This window comes from Neopelma chrysocephalum, unplaced genomic scaffold (assembly GCF_003984885.1).
Source record: "Neopelma chrysocephalum unplaced genomic scaffold, ASM398488v2 Primary Assembly neopelma1_96706, whole genome shotgun sequence".
NCBI classification, from domain to species: Eukaryota; Metazoa; Chordata; class Aves; order Passeriformes; family Pipridae; genus Neopelma; species Neopelma chrysocephalum.
In genome coordinates this window covers 15939-41405 of record NW_020925350.1, presented here as the reverse complement: position 1 = coordinate 41405, position 25467 = coordinate 15939, and the positions used below count along the sequence as shown (strand labels likewise).

General features: G+C 46.0%; 1 long non-coding RNA gene across 1 annotated transcript in view; it reads left to right on the top strand.

Moving 5' to 3' along the window:
• The window catches only part of LOC113981673, a 290933-nt gene extending 265704 nt beyond the window's left edge, over positions 1-25229 (top strand). Inside the window, exon 4 of the long non-coding RNA XR_003538487.1 lies at positions 25165-25229. This is a non-coding gene — a long non-coding RNA (uncharacterized LOC113981673). The remainder of the gene's footprint in view (positions 1-25164) is intronic.
• The last annotated feature ends 238 nt before the right edge of the window (positions 25230-25467 follow it).

The following is a 25467-nucleotide window of genomic DNA, read 5'->3' as shown; positions in this document are numbered from 1 at the left end:
TGACCACATTGGCCTGTATGCCTTATGTTTATACCCCTCCATCAATATAGTCCTTTTCTGTCTTCTAATTAATTAGGGTATTGTTTTTGTTTTACCAATCTGGGTCCTGGTTTTAACTGGATCGTTACTAGTTCCGCTTCTCGTGACCTTCCAGGCATGCCAGCAGCCCATACCAAAGTAGTTACCACATTTTCCACTTCTTCAGGTATATCCTTCGGGTCCTTTTGTTCCTGCAACACAAACACTTGTGCTTCCAGGGCTTTTTCTTCAGGTATATGTGCTTGATTTGTCGAAACCTCCACCTTGCACCCTGCACATAATAAACGTCTCCTTTCTAAACTAGATGCTGTGTCTGTGTTTAGAGAGCTCCTAAAATCTGCAAGAGTAGTATGACTTTGTTCAGGCCACAATAGACCGCTGTTAACCTCCACCCTTGGTCAGACCTTTGCACTGGCCATATGGGACTCTTAAAGTGTGAGTGAGTCTTGCTAACCACTCCATGGGCAACATCATGGGAGGGGACATAACCAGAACAACTGACCCATACTGACCAAAGGGGATATTCCATATCCATACCATATAATGTCTGCTCAGATATAAAAGCTAAGAAAAAGAGAAGGAAGGGGGGGGCATTCATGATTTATGGCCTTTGTCTTCCGGAGCAACCACTACGCGTGCTGAAGACCTGCTTCCTTAGAAGTGGCCAGACATTGATACATTGTTTTTTTTTCCTTCGCTAGTGCATATGACATTCTCTTTTGCTTTAGTAAACTGCCTTTATCTCAATCCACGAGTTTGAGGGGTTTTTTTACATCTTATTTTCTCCCCCCCAGCTGAGGAGGTGAGTGATTCAGCAGCTTGGTGGGCAACTGGCATCCAGCCAAAGTCAACACACACAGTCCTTTTTGACACCCAACATGTGGCTCAAGACAATGGCAAATTTGTACTAAGCGTGCTATAGCTGTAGTAGTTATTAAGTGGGAAGCTCCTGTGGAGGTCCCAGAGTTTGTTGACTGAACTCCTTATCTCTTTATTTTGCTGAGATTGGGAACATGCTAATACAAACAATGGCTCTGTGCTTTGCCCTGACATTGATGGCCTTGCTGTGCTGGGGGAGCCATCTTGTGGAGAGGATGAGGGAATACATCTCCTTCTCCCTACCCGGGATTGATGTGGATGGTTTTATTATGGAGGTTCTCAAGGTTCTTGTTCATCCTTATGTGAGCTGTTTAATGGCCAGTCTTTGCGAACGAAGATTTTGGGAAAGGTCTTTTACCTTTCCAGCCTGCGCAATGGATTTTTTAGGTGAGATACAGCATGCGCTGAACTGAGCCCACCCTTTAATCCTAAGGTTCATCTGCCGGGGCCAAGCAAGCTTGGACAATGGCAGTGAGGTCCTCAGGACGTAGGTTTTGTTTAGAGTGACCTTCTCATAGATGGATGGCCTCACAGGGCTAACGAGCTCCATCTGCCCGGGGGACTGGGATTCGAACCTGGGTTGCAGCAGTGAGAGTCCCGCATGCTAACCACTAGGCCACCAGGGGTCCCTGTGAGCTGTTTAATACCACTAATTAACACTGCTGGCATATTGTGCAATATGGTGTCATTCTGGTGTAAGAGAAGACAACTTTTGGGTGAGGCGATACTGAAATGTGCCCTGAAGTGTCCGGTTTCCGGGTGGCAGGGTGTGTGGAAGGATTTGGGCAGGTTCCTAGGGCAGTTATCACCTCCCATAACCTGGGACTTTACACCTGAATAGGCAATCAACCCTGACAAACTGATGCGTCACCTGATGGAAGGGTACCTTACCTACCCCAATCAAAACCAGCAACTTCTCGCCCTGTATTGGGACCTGGCCTGTGCCTATCGAGCCACAGTTCAGTACTCTCAGAGGACTGTAGCTGCAAACAACAACTACAATAACTGCCCCAGCAGTGAAAAAGTGGACAAGGAGAACAATGGGTCCATATTGTTGATTAGAAAGGGAGAAGGAAGAAGAGGAAGGGTCTGATCATGATGCCAATTTGTGCCCCAAAGAAGGCACGGAGAAACTGCTCAGAGACAGAATTTTCAGTCTATAAGCAGGAGGTATTTATTTACGGCCAGGGAGCAGCCCAGGTCGCCCTGGACAAACTGTTCCGCTCGAGTAACTCACAACTGAACCTTTTATACACTTTTTGCCAAGCAATTGCATCACATATTATGAATATTCATTACATTGCAACATCTACTTTTAATATTCATAACAGGCGGAGTTGAGGCGGAATTGAGGCAGAGTTAGAGGCGTGGTCTCCAATTTGGGGAGAATTTCAGGGATCATTCCTGTTCTTCATCTCGTGAACTCAGTGTCCTTTTCATCATCATCTTCATAAACTTTTGAACCTTCCCTAATTTGGGTAATTTCCTTGTGCCTTTGGCAGGGATTTCCAGTGTCTGGTAAGAGTACCTGATTTCTTGGCTTGTCTCTTTTCTTATCTCCCTTTACTTCTCTTCTATATATCTTTTTTTGTGTATGCTAGCAATTTTAGTTCTTTCTGTCCATGCTTTACGTTCTTTTATGTCAGAGCGTCCTGTATTCTAGTGAATTTATTATCTCCGCTGTTTCTCAATACTAAGTTCTCTATGCTTTTGCTTAAAGCCTGCATTTTGTATTTAACTCTCTAATTCTTGTATTACTCTATTAAATTCGCTTTCCAGGTTTTACCTGGCTTCAATCAAGAAGCCAGTCCTTTGATAAAAAAATTGGAGGAAGGAGTGAAAGAATTCAAACAGGAAGCAAAAACTACCCAGTTCCTGATCTCATCAGAACTTTGAGACATGCAAAAAGATTACAGCCGCCAGCCAGGTGAGGGGATTTCTGCCTGACTACTTTGATGCTGGGATAATGGGGCTGACTGTCAGCAAATGGAAGGTCAGGAAGCCCAAAAGCTGGAATCACTTGCTAGAAATTGGGGAATGAAAAGACAAATTGGAAAAGTGGCAGCAATTTGCAGTCTCTGGAGACAGTTCCTCTCAAGTATGAGGGCAAGATATCCATTTAAGGAAGATCTTGCAAACTTCCCAGGAAAGTGGACTACTGCAGAGGAAGACATCCAGTACCTGAATTACCACAAGGTTCCCTTTGTTGCCTTGATCTCTGATTCTTACTCACAGGCTTTCAACCTGCTTGTGGATATTCCTCAGAGACAACTCTTCACACTCAGTCCACTTCCGGGCAACCCCTCCACCTCTCCTTCCTCCCCTGTCCCTTCTGAAAAGCCTGTAGCCATTGATAGTCGCACTCCAGTAATGGGATTCATCCCACCAAGTTTTAGCAATGGCAACAAGGTCATAACTTCCTAGCAGCACAGTGGTTTCCAACTCCTCCTGTTTGTTGCCCATGCCGTGTGCACTGGTGTAAAGGGACCTCAGCTGGGCTGTCGGCCGTATTGCCTTCCTAGAGGAACATCCCTTAATTCCTTTGAGATAATTCCCTGGTGTTTCCCTGTTGGCTTCTGGTACCAGATGAGTCCCTGGCTCATCTCTGTAAGACTGCAAGTGTGTTCCAGTGTGACCAGCACATTTCAGAGTCATAGACAGAGGGCCCTCACTAGCACCCTGTCCCTCTAACCTTTGCATGTCATCCCACATCTTGCCAGGGACAAGCCTGATAGTGTCTCCTTCCCCCATCACATCTAGTTTAAAGCTCTGTCAATGAACCCTGCTAGTTCCTGAGCAAAGACTCTCCACCCTCGCTGAGAAAGATGAGTCCCATCTGATACCAGCATGCCCGGTGCTGTGTAGGCAATTCTATTGTCAAAAAATCAAAAATTTGGACAATGACACCAGCTGCAGAGCCACGTATTAATAGACTCAGTTTCTTCCAGTGTTGCTGCCTTCAACTGGAAGGATAGAGGAGAATATAACTTGTGTACCAGATTCCCTTACCAACTGTCACAAGGCCCTGAAGTCCTTTTTGATTGCACTCGGACTACGTGTTGCCACTTCATCACCCCCTACATGGAAGGTCAGTAATGGGTAGTAGTCTGAGAATCGCACCAGGCTAGGAAGTTTCCTGATAACATCCTTAACCCAGACCCCAGGGAGGCAGCAGATCTCCCTATGGGTTGGGCCCGGTCGGCATATTGGGCCCTCTGTTCCCCTTAGAAGGGAATGGCCTACCACTAAAACCCATCTTTCTTTCTCTTGGAAGCAGTTGTATTATGGGGATGATTGTGGTAACACCTCTGGTGTAACTGGACCTTCATCCTCTTCATCCTTTGGCTGATCTTCCACATACAAAGCCTCATACCTATTGTGCAGAGGCACCTGGAGGGGTAAGGTGGGCAAAGAACGATTTTGCTTTCCATCCCAAGCATGGACTACCCTCCATTCTCTCCTTTCTTTACAACTGCTACCTGCTCCTTGCTGGGGGATGGATACAGGATCCCCTTGATCTTGAATTATTTCTGGAGGCTACTCCTGTCTCAGGGAGGCCAGAGCATGGTTCCACCAGTCAATCTCCCTCTCTGATTTTCTAATACTCCTTAACCTTTCTACCTCATCCCATCACTCTACCACCAGGCTGAGCAGATCGTCCACCTGGTCACATCTGATGCAGCCACTATCTCTGCTACAGTCCAGTGAAAGGCTTTGGCACTCCCTACAGCCTGAAATCTGGACGGCTGCCTGTTTTTTTGGGAGCTCTGTCTGGGTCATTACATCCTTTTTGGCAATTGTAGACAACTTGGTTCTTTGACAAGTGGATAACATACCTGAGCTCCTCCCAAGAGGATGATGACATCAACTGAACTCTGGAGCTGATAGGGTATCCACACCCTGCTGCTCACCTTGCCAGTGAAAATTGCCCTGCCCTGCCACACCACACCCAGGTTCCCTGCTCTGTTCAGTCGTGCTCCCTGGGGGCAGCTTATCTACGGGTGGGGGTGGACTCGGTCCCTGGTGGCTCCACCCACACCAAGTCAGAGCTGCTTCGGAGTCACAGCTTCACCACTTCCTGCTTAGGAGACGGGGGCTGGAGCACCTCTCTCTGCTCTAGTACTGAGAACTTGCTGGGTAGGGAAGCTCACCTCCCTCCCTTGGTGCAATCCTTGGCACCAGAGCACTGTCCATGCAGATCGCCTTGGAGCCTTCGCTTAAATGGTCTGTTACTTATACATACTGTGGTGTCTCTTTTCATTCCACAAACTACACATCCCAGGCCTTCAGTTTGAGCCATTTACACCCTCTTATTCTTATTCTAATGTTCTGTAAACATCTTTTTTTCAGTCCAGTTATTCCAACTAACCCAAGGATCTACTAGCACAGGTCTCTTTTGGGTGTCTGCATAAAACTCTAGAAGGTTGGTTGCAAATTTAACACTATAGGCTCATCAGCAAATGATCACTCCTCTCATCACATACAGATTATATACATGTAATCTCTCGAATACTGACAGCTCAACTAGGTCCTGCGAGTATGCCAGATATTAAGTGATGCTAAGAGTGGCCACCTCCTCCATCCCAGGATTCCTTCCCACCCAGCTGCTGGAACCCAGCCTGGTGCACCCAGGGTCTATGCTCAGGCTGAAGTACATGCTTGCTGCTTTACCGTTTGCAAGTTCAACCACTAGTGAAGCTGAGCGTGTATCCCAGAGAAACACACACAGGACACACACATGGTCATTTATATAGACTTCCACATACAAGGTGCTGCCTTCAATGGTACCTACATATAGAACTTGCATGAAACATAGAATCATAGAATGGCTTCAGTTGGAAGAGATCTTAAAGATCATCTAGTCCAAACCCCCCTGCCATTGTTTGGGACACCTTCCACTAGACCAGGTTGCTGAAAGCCCCATCCAACCTGTCCTTGAACACATCCGGGGATGGGACATCCACTTCTCTGGGCAACCTGTTCCAGTGTCTCGCCACAATCAGGAGAGCCAACTCAATCCTGGGGTACATCAAGCACAGCATCACCAGACGCTAGAGGGAGGTGATTGTTCCTCTCTACTCTGCACTGGTGTGGCCTCACCTCAAGTACTGTGTGCAGTTTTGGGAGCCACAATATAAAAATGATATAAAACTATTAGACAGCATCCAAAGGAGGGCAACAAAGATGGTGAAGGGTCTAGAGGGGAAGCCATATGAGGAGCAGCTGAGGTCACTTGGTTTGTTCAGCCTGGAGAAGAGGAGACTGCGGGGAGACCTCATAGCTGTCTACAACTTCCTCACAAGAGTAAGCGAAGGGTCAGGCACTGATCTCTTTTCTCTGGTAACCAGTGACAGGACCCGAGGGAATGGTATGAAGTTGTGTCAGGGGAGATTTAGGTTAGATATTTTCACACAGAGGGTGGTTGGGCACTGGAACAGTCTCCCTACGGAAGTGGTCACATCATCAGGCCTGCCAGAGTTCAAGAAGCGTTTGGACAAGGCTCTTAGGCGCATGGTGCAATTCTTGAGGTTGTCCTGTGCAGGGCCAGGAGTTCGACTTTGATGATCCTTGCGGGTCCCTTCCAACTCAGAATATTCTATGATTCTGTGATTCTATGATTCTACAATTCTAGAATTCTATGATTCTATGTCGTGCAGGACAGTGTCAAATGCTTTGCACAAGTTCAGGTAGATGATGTCTTTTGCCCTTCCCTCATCCACCACTGCTGTAACCCCATCATAGAAGGGTACCAAATTTGTCAGGCACGATTTGCCCTTAGTGAAGGCATGTTGGCTGTCCCCAATCACCTCATTATTTTCCATGGGCCATAGCATAGTTTCCAGGAGGATCTGCTCCATGATCTTGCCAGGCATAGAGGTGAGACTGACCGACCTGTAGTTCCCTGGGTCTTCCTTACTTCCCTTTTAAAAAAGGGGGTTATACTTCTCTTTTTCCAGTCAGTGTGAACTTCACTGGATTGCCACGACTTCTCAAATATGATGGATAGTGGTTTAGCCACTTCCTCTGCCAGTTCCCTCAGGACCTGCAGATGCATCTCATCAGGTCCTGAGGGCTTGTGCACCTTCAGGTTCCTTAGATGTTCTTGAACCTGGTCTTCTCCTAAAATGTGCTGTTCTTCATTTTTCCAATCCCTATGTTTGCCTTCTGAGACTCAGGCAGTGTGGCTGGAGCACTTGCTGGTAAAGACAGAGGCAAAAAAGTCATTGAGTACCTCAGCTTTCTCCATGTCCTGGGTAACCAGGTTTCCCATTTCCTTCTGGAGAGGGCCCACATTTTCCCTAGTCTTCCTTTCACCACCAGTGTACCTCTAGAAGGTGACTGATGCCTTAAACCCCAATGGTTTTCTAATTTTGTAAGCCTTATAAGTTTTATAGGTAATAGAAGTAGATTTTAGAAACAAACCCCTTTCTCCCTCCTCCCTGTAGCACCCCTTAGTTTATACATTCCTTAATCCTCTCACCCCATTCCATACCCCCCATATCAACCCTATTCCCATATCCAAAAGAAGATGTTTTGTCTCTTGACAAGGCAAGCCTGTCTTGTTTGGAGAACGCCTGTATCTTGGCCTAAACCGCAGGACAGAATCAAAGAACTGGGTGACACTGCTCTCTGTACCCCGAAGATGATGAAGAATGATGAAGAGGGGGTCCCAAAAAGCCCCCCAACCCAATTCCAGGAGGCGGGCCAGGGGGTGGACCAGGCCAAAAGTTATAGGGTGGACACACTTGGGATTGGCCAGATATTGTTATAAATGTAACATCCCGGGCACAGCCCGGCGCGCGCGTCGTGTAACATCTCTATTGCCTTGGCAGAATTAAACCCTTTCCTTATCTCACCCCAGCTTACGGCTCCTAGATTTTTTTCGTAGCACCAGCTGAGCAGGCATCATGATGACACCAAGTTGGGCGAGAGCGTTGATCCGTTGAAGGGTAGAAAAGCTCTGCAGAGGGATCTGGGCAGTCTGGATCAATGGACTGAGGCCAATTGTATGAGGTTCAACAAGGCAAAGTGCCAGGTCCTGCACTTGGGTCACAACAACCACATGCGACACTACAGTCTTTGGGCAGAGTGGCTGGAAAGCTGCCTGGAGGAAAAGAATCTATGGGTCTTGGTTGACAGTCAACTGAACATGAGCCAGCATGTGCCCAGGTGGCCAAGAAAGCCAATGGCATCCTGGCTTGTATCAGAAATAGTGTGGCCAGAAGGAATAGGGAAGTGATTGTCTGCCTGTACTTGGCACTGGTGAGGCCGCACCTCAAGTACTGTGTCCAGAGTTGGACCCCTCACAGCAAGAAAGATAATGAGGTGTTGAAGCGTGTCCAGAGAAGGGCAACAAAGCTGGTGATGGGTCTAGAGCACAAGTCTTATGAGGAGTGGCTGAGGAAACTGACATTGTTTAGCCTGGAGAAAGGAGGCTGAGGTGGAACCTTATAGCTCTCTACAGCTACCTGAAAGGAGGTAGTAGCGAAGTGGGGGGTTGTTCTCTTCTCCAAGGTAACAAGTGATAGGACCAGAGGAAATGGCCTCAAGTTGTGCCAGGAGAGGTTTAAACTAGATATTAGGAAAAATTTCCTCACTAAAAGGGTGGTCAGCCATTGGAATAAGCAACCCAGGGAAGTGGTGGAATCACCATCCCTGGAAGAGTTCAAAAATCATGTGAATGTAGCAGTTGGGGATATAGTTTATTGGTGAACACGGTGGTGCTGGGTTAATGTTTGTACTCGATGATCTGAGAGGTCTTTTCCAACCTTAATGATTCTATGATTCTGTGATTTTCTTGTTACCCTTGTGTCATGGTTTAGGAATGGTACTTCCCAATTTAGAACTCCCACTGAGACTATCCAAACCACACTGCTGCTCACTCTCTCCCCTTCCCCCTCCCCCTGTGGCAGGCTGGAGAGGAGAATTGGAGGCACAAAAGGAAAGATCACAGGGTTGAGATAAGAACAATTTACTGGAAACAGCAATGAGATAAGAAAACAATCAGTAACAGCAATAATATTAATGACAAAAGTGCACAGGAGAGAGTGATACACATGCAAAATGTGTAGACATTACCCCTCCTGGGTACTGCAAAAATTAACCCTGTCCTGGCCAGAACCAGGACACCTTGATGTCCCTGGCCAGATTTAATTCCATCAGGGCTTTAGCTTTCTTCATGTGATCCCTGGTTGCTCAGACAATCTCTCTGTCTTCCTCCCAGGCTACCTGTCCTTTCTTCCACCTTCTATAGGCATCCTTTTTGTGTCCAGGAGCTCCATGTTCATCCATCCAGGCCTCCTGGCATTTTTACCTGATTTCCTCCTTGTAGGGATGCATTGCTCTTGAGGCTGGAGGAGAGAACTGAATATCATCCAGCTGTCTTGGGCCCCTCTTCCCTCCAGGGCTTTATTCCACAGCACTCTACCTGAAGAGGCAAAAGTCCGCTCTCCTGAAGCCCAGGGTAGTGAGCTTGTTATGCACCTTCCTCACTGCATAAGGATAGATGAATGATTCACACGATTGCTCACTACATGGAAACCAGCCCCACCTAACCGCACACTCCACACACACCAGCCAAACCAGAAAAACATCACCCCCCTTCGACCCCCTGTTCAGGGCATGAGGTGGTATCCAATAACCCCAGGGTCTTGGCTGTGCTCCTCCTGGCTACTGCAAAAATTAACCCTGTTTTTGTGGGTTGACCCTGGCCAGATGCCAGGTACTCACAAAAGCCATTGTCTCACTCTCCCTGTGTGGAGGTCAAAAACTAATCGATCCCAAGTCGGGGGTAGAAACTGAAATATTTATTGAACATGCAACATGCAATATAAGGATCTTGGAGGCAGGACATGTTAATGAAGAGGACAAGTTATGCTAACTAGGGGACGGGTTATGCTAACTAGATGATTACACAATTCTCTACTACAATTACACAAGTGGTTAATATTTTCCCGTAGAGAGGACCACACGGGGGGGGGGGGGGGGAGAGAACAAAGGGGCTTCTACATCGTCTGAAACCATCATCACAAAGTCTTTCCATATCTTGCTGAAGGAGACAGGACAATCAAACATGCCTAAATATTAATGGGTCTTGTGATGAAGCGTCCTGTTGGATCCCAAAATATAATATCTGCAGAGAGGAATTTGAGCAGTCTCAGTAAAAAGCCATGGGCTACGAAAATTGGGGAAAAAACCTCAGTTTGAGAAGCAGATTAGATATCCCCGGTGTGAAGTGCCCTGCCTAAGGACCATACCCTGATGTTATCAAGCCTCTGCAGAAGACCTATTGTCCTCTATCTCTCCCTTTGTGTTCCATGAATCCTGTGTATTCTGTAAACCTGAATACCTTTCCCCCCCATGTAATTCCCCTAAGATAAAGTGGGTTTTCCCCTATGGTGTAAGTGTTAAGACCCCAAAATTTGTAAACCTGGGTTTTCCCCTTTTACCTCATCTCTGTAAAGCCCCCAATTGTAATAAGCCGACCCTCCAATGAATATGCAAACCCCCCTGATGAATATGTAAAACCCCTGTTGAATATGTAGACCCTAAACCCTTTAAATATCAACTTGTAAGTCCAATAAAGCATTCCAGTTTCTTGCCTCCACTGGGATCACTTAGTTTATTGACTCGCCACTGCATCCGGTCCTCAGATGAAGGAATTTCTCTTAGCTCCTGTTGCCCAACAGCTGCTTAATCCCATCAGACTCTTTCCTGCTGACAGCTGAGTTTCGGTCCCAACGTCCCTCTGCAACTGGACAGAGCTGAGAAAAAAAAACAAAGCTAAGGATTCATGAGTTAACAGCTGGGAGAGGTCAGTTACTGATTACCTTCATGGGCAAAACAGACTCAAAGAGGGGATAGTACTTAAATTTATTACTAACAGGATAAGAGCCAAAGAGTGAGAAATAAAACAGCCTTAAAAACACCTTCCCCCCACCTCTCCTTTCTTCCATGTTCTTCCTCCTCCCCCCCCAGCAGTGCAGGGGGAGCGGGAATGGGGGTTACGGTCAGTTGTTGTTTCTCCTGCTGCTCAGGGAGAGGAGTCCTTCCCCTGCTCCCGTGGGGTCCCTCCCATGGGAGACAGTCCTTGATGGACCTCTCTGGCATGAGTCCATCCCTCAGGCAGCAGTTCTTCACAAACTGCTGTCCCGTGGGTCACTTCTCCATGGAGTGCAGTCCTTCACAAATGAGCTGTACTGGCATGGGTCCCCCACAGGGGCCACAAGTCCTACACAGGAAAAACCTTCTCCAGCATGGGCTTCCCTCTCCACAGGCTGCAGGTGTCCAGCAGGACCCTGCTCCATCTTGGTCCTCCCACGGGGTCACAGCCTCCTTCATGCATCCACCCGCTTCAGCATCGTCTTCTCCATGGGCTGCAGATGGGTCTCTGCACCCTGATGGTCCTCCATGGGCTGCAGGGGGACAACCTGCTCCACCATGGTCTGCACCACGGGCTGCAGGGGCCTCAGCTCTGGTGCCTGGAGCACCTCCTCCCCCTCCTTCTGCACTGACCTTGGTGTCTACCTTGTTGTTCCCATGTTCTCACTTCGCTCTTCCCTGGCTGGAATTCTTTCTGCGCAACAACCTTCTGTTCTTAAATATGTTATCACAGAGGCATTACTATTACTCCTAATTGGCTTGACCTTGGCCAGCGGCAGGAAGTCTGTCCTGGAGCCAACTGGTATTGGCTCCACAGGACAGGGGAAGCTTCTAGCAGCTTCTAACAGAAGCCACTCCTGTAGCTCCCCCCCCCGTTACCAAAACCCAGCCACAGAAACCCACTACACCTGTCCTGGCTGGAACCAGGACACTCACACTGATATCTGGTGGAAAAGTAGCATGGCAAGCTGTAAGCAATCTGGAGACTCCTGGAACGCATGGAGGATAACTTCTTGAGCCAGGTAATAGACAGCCCTACCAGAGGGAATGCAATACTGGATCTGATGGTCACCAATGAAAGTGAGCTAATCAGGGACATCAAGATTGGAGGCAGCCTGAGCTGCAGTGATCATGCATAGGTGGAGTTTACAGTCCCGAGTGACATGGGTCAGGTAAGGAGTAAAGTTAGAACCCTGAACTTTAGGAAAGTAAACTTTCAGCTCTTCAAGGAGCTAGTCAATAGGATCCCCTGGGTGACTGCCCTCAGGGATAAGGGAGCAGAAAAGAGCTGGCAGATCTTCAGGGAAGTCTTCCATAGTGCATAAGAGCTAGTGATCCCCAGGAGCAAGAAATTGGGCAAGGAAGGCAAGAGCCCGGCATGGATGAGTCAGAACTGCTGATCAAACTAAAGGGAAAGAAACAAATGCACAGGCAGTTGAAGCTAGGACAGGTGACCTGGGAAGAGTATAAAGGTGAAGTTTGGTTGTGTAGGGATGGGGTGACGAAGGCCAAGGCAAAGCGCGAACTAAACCTGGCAAGGGACGCAAAGAATAACAGGAAGGGCTTCTACAGTTATGTCAACCAGAAAAGGAAGGTCAAAGAAGGCGTATCCCCCGATAAACAACACTGTTAAACTGGTAACAAAGGACGAGGAGAAGGCTGGGGTACTCGACAACTTTTTTGACTCAGTCTTCAATGGCAACCTCTCTTCCCGCATCTCTCAAGTGGATGGACCACAAGACAGGGACTGGAGGAGCAAAGTGCTTCTCTGAATGGGAGAGAGATGGATTCGATGGTGTCCTGGTTAGAACGGCTGGGACCAATTCATCCCTGGATGGGTGTAACCCAAAACTGTGTATTCTATAGCCTCCATGCCATTTCCCAAAAACTGCTGTCAGTAGAGGCCTGCAAGGTGGGAAGATGTTCCTGTACCCTTTTATGGAATTCCCTGCTCTGATATCCTTATATGGAATTCCCCGCTCTGATACCCTTATATGGAAGAGGGACTGAGCATCCGCATGCCCTTTTATGGAATTCCCTACTCTGAGGGAGGGACTGAGCACTCCCGCCTGAACTGGAGAGTATATAACTGGGAGTTTCAGAGCCTTGCGACCTCTCGTGGGATCCAGAGGAAGATTGCAGACCACCGCGTTCAACCAGACTGAGACCACCACCCTCGACTGGACTGCAATCACCACTTCTGACCAGACTGCAGCAGCTCTCCCACCAGCAGGTTTATCCTCTCTCCTTTTGCTTTGGACTCGGGGGTGGGCCAAGGTACACCACTCTTGTTCATACCCTAGGGTGCTGGGTATACATTTGGGCTTTGTGGGTTAAAACCAATTGTCTGTCTGTATAATTGTACTTATTGCATTATTTTAATAAATTGTTATTCTGACTTATAAATCTCTCTTTTGAATTGAGTTCATTTTCCCTTGCTGGTTAACTTTTAAACCAGCACAGATGGGTAGACTGTTAGATGGATAAGAAAGTGGTTGGATAGTCGCATCCAGAGGGTAGTGGTCAACTGCTCAGAGTCCCAACAGACATGAGTGATTAGCCAACAGCATCCTGGGCTGCATCAAAAGCAGCATGACCAGCAGGTCAAGGAAGGTGATTCTGCCCCTCTACTTTGCACTTGTGAAACACCACAGTGAGTACTGTGTCCATCTCTGGAGTCCTCAGCACAGGAAGGACATAGACCTGTTGGAGAGAGTCCAGAGAAAGACCACCAAGATGATTAGAGGGATGGAACACCTTTCCTATAAGGAAAAGCTAGGAGAGCTGAGGTTATTTGACCTGGAAAAGAGAAGGCTTCGGAGTGACCTAATTGCAGCTTTTCAGTACCTGAAGGGAGCCTACAAGAAAGGTGAAGAGAGACTATTTACGAAAGCATGTAGTGACAGAACAAGGGGGAATGGCTTCAAACTGAGAGTAGGTTTAGATCAGATATTAGGAAAAAATTCTTTACTGTGAGGGTGGTGAGGCAGTGGAACAGGTTGCCCAGAGAAGTTGTGGATACCCCATCCCTGTTTAAGGTCAGGTTGGGTGGGGTTCTGAGCAGCCTGGTCTACTGGAAAAGTGTCCTTGCCCATGGCAGGGGGTGTTGGAACTAGATGATCTTTAAAGTCCCTTCCAACCCAGGCCATTCTATGATTCTATGAAAAGGGGGAGGATGGGGGGACATTTGTGGTTATGGTGTTTGTTTTCCCAAGCAACCATGATGCGTGCTGAGTTCCTGATTTCCAGAAAGTGTCTGGACATCTACTTGCTGATGGGAAATAGCGAATGAATTCCTCTTTTTGCTTTGCTTGCTATAATATCAATCCCTTCCATTAGCCATCACACTTTGTACAGATCCTTCTGCCTTCTTTTGGGATAAAATCTCATCATTATGAGACAAAACAAGTGCGGCACTTGACCTCCCAGCTGGAACTACCTTCCATGGTTCAGAGCACAACCCTATTCATTTACCTGTGATAAGACATCCAAGGTTAGTCCCTTGGAAATCATTTTATGCATAACAGACAATGCAGTCTGGTAGTATGAAATAATGAAATTCTACTATGAAGTGATGACAAACAAACAGCATCAAAAAACCAGCTCACAATTCTCTGTGAAGCAAAAAAGAAAATGCAAGCATGTTAAAGTGCCTGCTATTTTTTCGACAATAACAAATACTTTCACAATTAGTAAGTCATAGATTTTCTAAAGACTAAATAGGATCCAAATAGCAGTCTTTGATTGCCCATTTATGCAATAAATTACCAGTGAAAGGAACTCACAACAGTTCTGTTAATATAACACATTGGGATGAGAAGACACATTAACTTCAACTTCAATACAATGGATTGGTGAAATTACATTTACTTGTACCATGTTTTTGTTAAAGTTTCATGTGATCTAATGATTTAACACAAAAAACTGGGATAACCAATTGTTCTTCTAATGGAATTTAGCCTTATTAATATTATGTCCTGTCGGGGTTGACAGCGGGTATGTCAGCGGCCTGGCACTTATTGACGAAGCAATCGATGTTGACCAGATCAAAGTATATCCCTGAAAAGAGGATGATACGGAGACTGCAGAGGAATGTAAACAACTCTAAGGAAATATTTATTGCAATGCCGGATGGAACAAACGTAATGCAGCCGAGACCAAAGGTCACCAATCAAAATGTGTATAGTATCACCAATGACAGTAAACACAGTGTCTTCTGTGTCACCAATGAAAGTATGTACAGTGTCTTATGCTTGAGACTTTTAACCAATTATGTTGTAGCACGATAGTATGCAAAGAGTATAAAAGAAACACTTGAGAGCAATAAACAGCTTCTTGATCACCTTACACCTGGACTACAACTGATATCTGTGTCGCTTCGGCCGTTCCAACAATAACAGCGACATCTGGCGACGCCGACGTGCTTGCAGCATTGAAGAAGACTCCGAGAAAGAATTCGGAGGGATTCCTCTCTGAGAGAGAGGAGGCTGCTGTGACTTCCCTCCTAGAGGGGGAAAGAGCAGAGATTTTCTCTCCTAGAGAGAGAAAGGACCTGTGGGGTGACGCACGGGGGGAACGGAGCCTGGTGAAGCTTGAGAGCAGTGTTGTTTCTGCGTGGTCTGGACCTGAACTTTATCGACCCCTCATTAGGTAAGCTAACAGGGGGTGCCGCTGGGGACAAATATTTTAACGATGGGACAACATATAATGAAGGAGGAAAGTGTAGTTCTATCTACGTGGAAATCCCTCCTTAAATGAAAGAATGTCAAGGTTACTGATTTTGCTTTGCAACATGTGCTATTATGGTGCAGGAAGTAGGGCTTTGAGGCCACATCTAGTACCGCGTTTAGTATATCTGCGTGGCAGAAAGTGGGTGATAAGTTATGGGACAAAATATCGAAGGGATCGAAAGACGTAAATGATCTAGCAATCATCTGGCGTTTGCTGTTTGATACTCTGAAAGAGTGGCAGACAGAACAGGAGACAGGAGAAAATGAAACTAAGTCAGCTATAGTACAGAATGCTCCAAATTCCAAGGAAGGGACCTCAATTGATACTATAACAGGACAGTTAGAGTCCTTGAAAAGTTCAGACGGAGATCCAACTGGCAGCAATCCAGGCCATCTGCAGGCTTCGCAGTGCTCGGAGGGAGGCTTAACTAACAGCGAAACTGACACTAAGCCAAGTCGTAAATATCCTACACCTAATGAGCAAATAGCTGACAGCAAACATGAGTCTAAGCCGAGTCATAAATATCCTACACCTAATGAGCAGAGTAAAATGCCTCATCACTGGACGTCCCCTACAGATATCACCCCATCTCCCTATAAGACCCCCGCTCCGTAGTTAGCAGAGTTCGAAGCTCAGGACAAATGCCCAGAGCCCTCTGCTTCTCATGTTGCTCAGGATGATCCACTTCATACTGCATTGCCTAGTAGCAATGAGGATGAAGAAGCCGTAGTTAGTCACCCTGTCACTGACAACACGGAAAAAGCTACCTGCCAGCCCCCTGTGTTACGATCTGCTTAAATATTGCAGAAAGAACTTTTAGATTCGAATATTCCCTTGAGCAAAATTAAAACTCATATAAGTTATCTGTTGATACCAAAACTGTTTTTATTAATTGCTAAGAGATGCAAAGAGAAAGAGGAAAAAATAAGAAAAGGTTGGAAAATGCTAAGATTACTTTTAGAAGCAGAGAAAAGATTACCACCAAAAACTACCTTTTCCGTTGAACTGGTCTGTAGGTGGGGGGGGGGGAAGAGAGAAAAGTAGTTTTTCTGCCTTTTTTTTTTCTCTGTCTCTGCCGCTTTTCAGTGTTATCTCTTTAGCAGCAGGGGGTCTTTCACAGCTTCAGTTCTCTGGAATGCAGCCAGGATGTGGGCTCCGCCACTCACACCGGCAGTGTCCCAGGCTGTGTAGAGGTCTCGGTCCCGCTGTACCTCTCAGTCATCAGAAATATGGTTAGGGTGGCACGGTGGGTCTCAGTCCAGTCCACTTCAAGATGGCAGAGGTCCGGTTTCAGGCAGGCAGCATACGGTGGCAGGAGAAAAAAGGTGAGGGCGAGGCAGGGGAGAGACCCTCAGCTGCTATAGCAAATTGTCTTTCCCACTCCTCTTTCCCTGCTTTTCCCAAATTTCTCTTCAGCTTTTATAGTGTTCAAAGGAGGTTGTCTGTGGTGTTTTGGCACATAGCCCTGTTCAGATGTTTGAAGAGATATGATAACCATGAACAATAACAGGATCCTTTGGCAGGAAGACTCCAATGGGAAATTCTGGTGAGAACTTCTGGTGGAAAACTGACACAGAAACTTTGGTAGGAAGTTTTTGACAGGCAGAAACAATGGCGAAACATAATTTTTGGCATTTGTATGTTATCTGTCTGTTACACCCTGTCACTGATCAAAAGAAAGGAGCTGCTTGTCGGCCCCTTCGGAAAGCAGCAGAGCTGTGGACTCTGCCCCCTGTAACCATTACCGTGCTGCCTAGACATCCAGGCAAATTCTGGAATCAGGTAAAACAAAGGGCAGCAGAAATAGGGGACTGGAATCTACTGGATAGGATTGGTTATCCCTCTGAGACATGTGATGCAGTTGCACCTACAGGTCCTGAGGCTTTCCCAGTTTTCAATGCAGTACCAGGCTCGGGAACACAAGATGAGCACACTCCATTTGCGTGGAAGGTGGTAGAAGATTTGCAGATGTGTGCCTCTAAATACGGGATAAATTCTGCAGAGGTAATGAGACTGATAAGGGTGATAAATACAGATCTATTAGCACCCTATGATATTTCACATCTCGCACAAATTCTGTTTCAACCAATTCAGTATCAAGTATTCCTAGCAAATTGGAGAAAGTTAGTTGAGAGAGCAGCACTAGATAACATGCAGCTGCCTCCAGGAGACCCGAGAAGAGGGGCTGGCGTTGATGCATTGATGGGAACGGGTCCAGTTTTTTCAAACCCTCAAATTCAAGCTCAGTGGCCCCCTGCATTGCTAGAGCAATGCCAACGTATGGGAATGTCAGCACTCATACAAACAATGGAGTTAGCAGCTCCGAGGCCTAAGTACACCACAGTGAAACAGGGGGTTAAGGAACCATTCCTGCAATTTGTAGAATGAATAGCCACCTGACTGGAAAAGCAAGTAGATGATGAAGATCTCAGACAAAGGCTCTGCCTGGAGTTAGCAAAAGATAATGCTAATGAGGATTGCCAAAAAATAATCAAGGCAATGCCTGGGAATCCATCCATCCCTGAAATGGTGGCAGCATGCTCTAAGGTGGGATCAGTGGCACATAAAATGACTGCATTAGCTGCTGTCCTTCGACCTAATCCCAAATGCTATGGGTGTGGAAAGCAAGGACATCTTAAGGCTGAATGCCCAGTCAAGCAAAAGGGGAGCAAGCAGAAAAACAAAACAACAGAGGCAGAAGTTACTTGTAACCGATGTGGAAAACCAGGGCACTTTTCTAAAGCGTGTCGATCAAAATATCATGCCAACAGACAGCTGCTGCAGGGAAACAGGAAGAAGAGCACGGTGAGGCACGTGGGGACACAAGTACCTCAACCACCGAATCCATACATGGGGACAGCCCCGATGACTTATCCCTCTGTGACCGCCTCACTGAAAAAACCAGTGGATCAGCAGGCATGGATGTATCCACAGCCGACACAATAACTCTAACAACAAGAGATATTGTCAAGGTGCCACTAGATGCTCACGGTCCAATAGGAAGAGGGTTTAGTGCACTGTTAATTGGACGATCTAGCAGTATCATAACTGGGTTAATTGTTCATGTGGGTGACATTTATGCCGATTACACAGGGCAGATCTGTGCAATGGTGTCTACTCCTTATCCTCCAGTGACTATACCAAAAGGGACTCGAATTGCTCAACTCGTACCTTTTGTGAGTTGTGTTCCTAGAACAGAGCAACGAGAGAGGCAGTCTGGAGGATTCGGATCGACCAGACCACCTCAAGTCTTCTGGCCCCAAACTGTTTCCGCACAACAACTGCAGATGACTTGCACCATCTTCAACAAGACCTGCACACCACCCTCAATAAAGGTTACAGGGTTACTGGATACTGGAGCAGATGTAACCATCATCTCTCAGCATTCCTGGCCCCTGTCCTGGTCACTTGTAAATACAGGGATGGGGGTGGTTGGATTGAGAGGGACTGCTCAAAGCCATCTGTCTCAGTTGCCTCTGGCAATCATCAACTCCGAAGGGCAGAGAGCCACCGTAAAACCTTATGCCACTACAGCACCTCTGACTCTTTGGGGGAGAGATTGCTTGGAGCAATGGGGGGTGAAAATCACAACGGATTTTTAACAGGGGCCACTGTCTTGCAGGGTGTTCGTCAACCTACATTTGCTTTAACTTGGCTGACATGTTCTCCAGTGTGGGTTCCTCAGTGACCCCTGCCAATAGAAAAATTGCAGGCCCTGCAACAACTAATGGCAGAACAACTTGCTGCTGACCACATTGAGTCCTCCCATAGTCCATGGAATACCCCTGTCTTTGTAATAAAAAAGAAATCTGGCAAATGGCGACTTTTGCATGACCTGAGGCAGGTAAATGCTGTAATGGCAACAATGGAAGCCTTACAGCCAGGCCTTCCGGCACCGTCAATGATTCCTATGGATTGGAACATTGTAGTCATAGATCTAAAAGATTGTTTTTTCACTATTCCATTGGTACCATCCGACAAAGAGAAATTTGCCTTTACCGTTCCATCAATCAATTATGCCGAACCATCCAAAAGATACCAGTGGAAGGTGTTGCCCCAGGGCATGAAAAATTCACCCACGATTTGCCAGTGGTTTGTAGCCCAAGCGTTATCACCTGTACGTGAACATTTTCCAGAATGCTATTGTTTTCATTATATGGATGACATATTGCTTGCAGCCAGCAAGGAGGAGCAACTGAGCGAGTTAGAGGCATTGACTAGACAGTCTCTACAGCAGTTTGGATTGGTCATTTCACCTGAGAAGGTGCAGAGAATGGAACCTTGGAAGTATTTGGGCCTCATAGTCACTGCTCGTAGAGTGATGCCACAACCCGTCAAACTTAACATCGATGTACAAACCCTTATGGATGTACAAAAATTGATGGGATCTTTAAATTGGGTTAGGCCTTATCTTGGTCTTACAAATACTCAGTTGCGACCCTTGTTAGAGTTGCTCAAACACTGTGTCAATCCTTTGGAACCCAGAACACTGAACTATGAGGCAGTTCAAGCAGTCCAGGAGGTGGAATCATTGCTGCAAACTAAATTCGTGTCTTGTATTGACCCAACACAAATAGTTCAGCTGTTTGTCTTTATAGACCACGTGACTCCTTTTGGTGTGCTTGTGCAGTGGAATACTGAGTGGACTGACCCCCTGCATATTTTGGAGAAGTTGTTTTTACCTTTTAAACCTCACAAAACTGCTCCTGGTCTGTTTGAACTTCTTGCAGAAATAATTATGAAAGTCAGAAAAAGATGCGTAGAATTACTGGGAAGAGATCCAAGTCAAATTGTTGTACCTGTTCAGTCTATGTATTTTGAATGGTGCATGGCACATAAGTATGAACTGCAGGCAGTCATGTCTGACTTCCAAGGACAAGTTTCTTATCATTTGCCTTCTCATCCTCTGATTAAATTTTTTCGTGAAGTGCCTGTAGGACAGAAGACATTAAGTCAATCGGAACCGGTTGACGGACTCACCGTTTTCACAGATGGCTCTGGAAAGACAGGTAAAGCCGCCATAGTCTGGCATGATGAACACGGCTGGCATGATAAGGTAGTCACGCAAGAAGGCTTGCCTCAAGTAGTCAAATTGCGAGCTGTAACTGTGGCCTTTCAATTATTTTCACAACCTGTAAATATTGTTACTGATTCTGCTTATGTTGCTAATTTACTTTCTCATTTAGATCAGACTGTTTTGGCCTCAATTGACCACTGAAAGCTGTTTACAGTTCTTTTACAGTTATGGACAACCATACAACAGAGAACTACACTGTATTTCGTTCTACATGTCCGCAGCCATACTACCATGCCAGGTTTTTTCACTGAAGGTAACGCCAAGGCAGATGCCCTTGTATCTGCTATAGCCCTGGGCCCTATGCCCAATATACAACAAGAGACTCTCTTATCACATCAGTTTTTTCATCAAGGTAGCACTGCACTGCGATGACAGTTCGGTATAACTCAAGCTGCAGCGCGTTCTATTGTCGCTGCTTGTCCTGACTGTCAAGGAACTTACATTCCAATATATTTTGGAACCAATCCGAGGGGCATTAAAGCTTTACAAATCTGGCAAACTGATGTCACTCATATTGATGACTTCAGTCGTTTAAAATATGTGCATGTGTCAGTAGATACCTTTTCACATGCTGTAGTTGCCACAACCCATTCTGGAGAAAAGGGAAGAGATGTCATCCGTCATTTTCAGCGTGCTTTTGCTACCCTTGGCGTTCCTCATGAAGTCAAGACCGATAACGGCCCAGCATATGTTTTGCAAAAGGTAGAGACCTTTTTTGCGACATGGGGTGTAACTCATGTTACCGGTACCCCACGTTCTCCAACGGGACAGGCTATTGTAGAGCGTATGCACAGTACCTTGAAAAGACAGCTTCAAAAACAAAAAGGGGGAATGAGTCGGGAACCCCCTCAGGCACGGTTAGATAAAGCTATATATGTACTGAACTTTTTAACTTTTCCTGGTGACTCCTCCTACTCACCTTCTTTTATGCATTTTTCTTCTCTTTCTTCCACAAAGCCATTATCATGCAATGCTCCAGTGCAGGTCAGGGATTTGGTTTCAGGCCAATGGTCTGGACCTCATGAACTTATAACTTGGGGAAAGGGATATGCTTGTGTCTCCACAGGTGATGGCCCTCGTTGGGTACCTGCCCAGTGTGTTCATCCCTGTGCTTGATGATCCTTCCCGTCAACAGATGGATGGTCCCGCAACCCAAGCAGAATGTGTGGGTGACCCTAGCTGAAATGACCCATCAGGAAACTTTGTGCCTTTCTGTAGCCAACCCAGAAAATCCTTTTTCTACCTGCTTGGTAGGACTACCTCTGGATAAGTGGCCTTGTCCAGGGTCCCCGAAAGTCTGCAACAACTCTGCACCAAAGATCAACGTTGACAACTGGGACCGCATTTATGCATACCTACCTCAAGTAACACAAGAACCTCAAGAACTGGAATTGCTAGGCTCAGTGGTCATGGATGCTTGCATAATGTTTAATTATACATATAACTCAAAGAGGAGAGGACAGAATGTGAATGCAACATTGCCTGTATATAGAAATGCTACTGCTTGGTGTAATTATACTTCTAGACATATTTCACGATCTTTTAGTGTACCTGTTGCCTTACCTAGTGGAGTTTTTCTTATTTGTGGAGATAGAGCATGGGGTGGAATTCCATCCAGACTGAATGGTGGACCACCGATATGGTTTGAAGCTGGCTCCCTGCCAAGTCTCCAAACCTTACCACAAGAAGTCCCCCCCCCCCAAACTAAGGGAGAAGAGGGAAAAAAAACCCAAGAGAACCGAAACGAGAGACAGTTAAAGCAATATATATAAATATATTTACACTTATATTACAGTTATATACAATTGAAATATATATACAATTTCACAAGGAAAAGGGAAAAGGAAGGGGGAAGGGAAAAAAAGGAACAAAACCAAAATAAAATATATATATCCCGATCAATAGCCCAAGATCTAGCAACTAAAAGAATTAGCAAAGAATATCTTACTACTCTCCTTGGGACAACGGAGAGTCACGCTGGAGCGACTGCCGGCAACCTCCGCCTCCCAAGGTCGACAAGGCCTTACCAGGCCTCACTCTCCAAGCCGACAGACTCAACAGCAGGGAAACCCGCACCTCCAAAGCTGCCGGAAGGAAAGAGCGAAGGCCTCTCCTCCTTTCTTCTTATACCCTGGCTTACGTAAAAATCATAGGGAATACCAGGTAATATGGGCACTTCCTTGGTTACAAACTGGTCACCAAGGAAGGTCTAGACCAAACTACCACAACCATGCAGCTTGGGGAAGCTTACTCTGCTCACTCCTAATCTTACCATGATTCATAATAAAGGGCGAGAGAAGCACAGTATTCATCAGTTTTCAAAACAATGTGATGATCGGGTAACCTTTTGGGGACCCAAGGAAATCATAGCAGCATCAGCACTTGCACCTGGGGTTGCAGCAGCAGCAGCATTAAAAAAGTTGACAAACTTGGGATGTTGGTTGAGTAAGCAAACCAATGCTACTTCTATTGCCTTGAGTGATCTATTAACTGAAGTAGATAGTGTTAGGCATGCCACACTGCAGAATAGAGCTGCGATTGATTTTTTATTGTTAGCACAAGGTCACGGCTGCAATGAATTTGATGGAATGTGTTGCATGAATTTGTTGGACCATAGTGAATCCATACACAAAAGCATTCAGCTTTTGAAAGAAGGGGTCCGCAAATTACAAGTTGATGATGGATGGGATTGGTTAAATAAGTTGCTTGGTAAATGGGGTTTGTCTGGTTGGCTGTTATGCATCATAAAAACAGGATTGCTGATTTTGGTAATTATTGTAGTTGTGCTATTAATGCTACCTTGTTTGATCAGCCCGTTGCAAAGGGCCCTGCAGCAGACTGTCAAGGCCATCTTTGTAGCACAAATACAAAAAGGGGGAATTGTCGGGGTTGACAGTGGGTCTGTCAGCAGCCTGGCACTTATTGACGAAGCAATCGATGTTGACCAGATCAAAGTATATCCCTGAAAAGAGGATGATACGGAGACTGCAGAGGAATGTAAACAACTCTAAGGAAATATTTACTGCAATGTCGGACGGAACAAGCGTAATGCAGCCGAGACCAAAGGTCACCAATCAAAATGTGTATAGTATCACCAATGACAGTAAGCACAGCATCTTCAGTGTCACCAATGACAGTAAGCACAGCATCTTCAGTGTCACCAATGAAAGTATGTACAGTGTCTTTTGTGTCACCAATGAAAGTATGTAGTGTCTTATGCTTGAGACTTTTAACCAATTATGTTGTAGCACGATAGTATGCAAAGAGTATAAAAGAAACACTTGAGAGCAATAAACAGCTTCTTGATCACCTTACACCTGGACTACGACTGATATCTGTGTCGCTTCGGCCGTTCCAACAATAACAGCTACAATGTCCTAGTTAGAGGGTACTGTTTTGTTTCTTGTGTCCTTATTGACTCTTGACCAATTTTTTGTTTTACTGAAATGGAGGAAGGAAAATGACAATCATATTATTCTAATGCTTTCTGGGTCTTATAATTACGTTTGTCTATCTACTCATAATGGAAAAGGCCCCTCCTTTTGCAGTCTTTGTGTATTATCCTGGTGTATTGGGTTTACATGGTAAAGTTTTGGTAGTGGGGGTATTGCAGGGGTGGCTTCTGTGAGAAGACACAAGATGCTGCCCCACGTCAGACAGATCCAGTTCCAGCTGGCTCCAAGACAGACATGCTGCTGGCCAGAGCTGTGTTAGTCAGTGACATTGGTAGTGATAACATTTTTAAGAAATAGCAGCTGGGAAAGAGCAGTAACAATATATGACAGAAACAACTATACGGACAACAAGGCGAGTGAAGACATTCCCTTGCAACTGTGGTGAAAACCATGGTGATGCAAGTTGTCCCCCTGCAGCCCATGGAGGTCCACAGTGTAAGAGATATCCACCCTGCCGTCTGTGTAAGATGTGCAGGTGGATGTGCCCTGAAGGAAGCTGTGACCTCGTGGAGAGTCCATACTGGAGCATGCTCCTGGCAAGAACTGTGGCCTGTAGAGAGCAGCCTACACAGGAGCATGTTTTCTGGCAGGACTTGTGACCCCATGGAGGACCCACACTGGAGTGTTGCCTAAAATTGACTCTTAAAGAAACCTCTAAGACTCAATTTGTGAATTTTAGCAGGCAGGGATTCTTTATTACGACGTGCTGGAATGAGTCCAGCATGTCGAGTGCCCTGGGAATCGGTTTTCCAAAGTGCACACAGAAGTATCTTCATTACAGCTTATATGTCAACATTACATGATTATTCATTTTTCATTCCCCGCATTCTTGTTACATATCCGTGACATTTCCCAACACTTACTAGCATACATACATATCCTTGTAAGGTCTCTGAGGGACTTCACCAAGGGTTTCTGGTGGTCGTCTATGTCTGGAGCCCCCAAAGTTCTGAATGACTGCCTTATGAACTTCTTTAAGACAATTCACCTGGTTATAGAGTAACATGGTGTTGCTTGACTGGTTGCCTCAGTCATCTTCTTCATTGTTTCTTTACTTTGCTTGATTAGTCCCTTTAAATCACTTGGTTCAGCTATATGTAGTTTCTATGGTACATTCTGCTGAAAAAACTATTAGTTCTTGTTACATCTCAAAAATCAGATATCAGGAGCAGTCCATTTCTTGAAGGACTGCACCTCATGGAAAAAGCCCATGTCTGAGCGGTTCTTGAAGAACTGTATCCTGTGAGAAGGACCTATGCTGGAGAAGTTAATGAAGGGATGTCTCCTGGGAGTGGGACCCCATGCTGGAGCAGGGGAAGAGAATGAGGAGGAAGGAGCAACAGAGACAATGCATTAGGAACTGACCATAACTCTCATTTGCCATGTTCCTGTGCCACTTGGGGG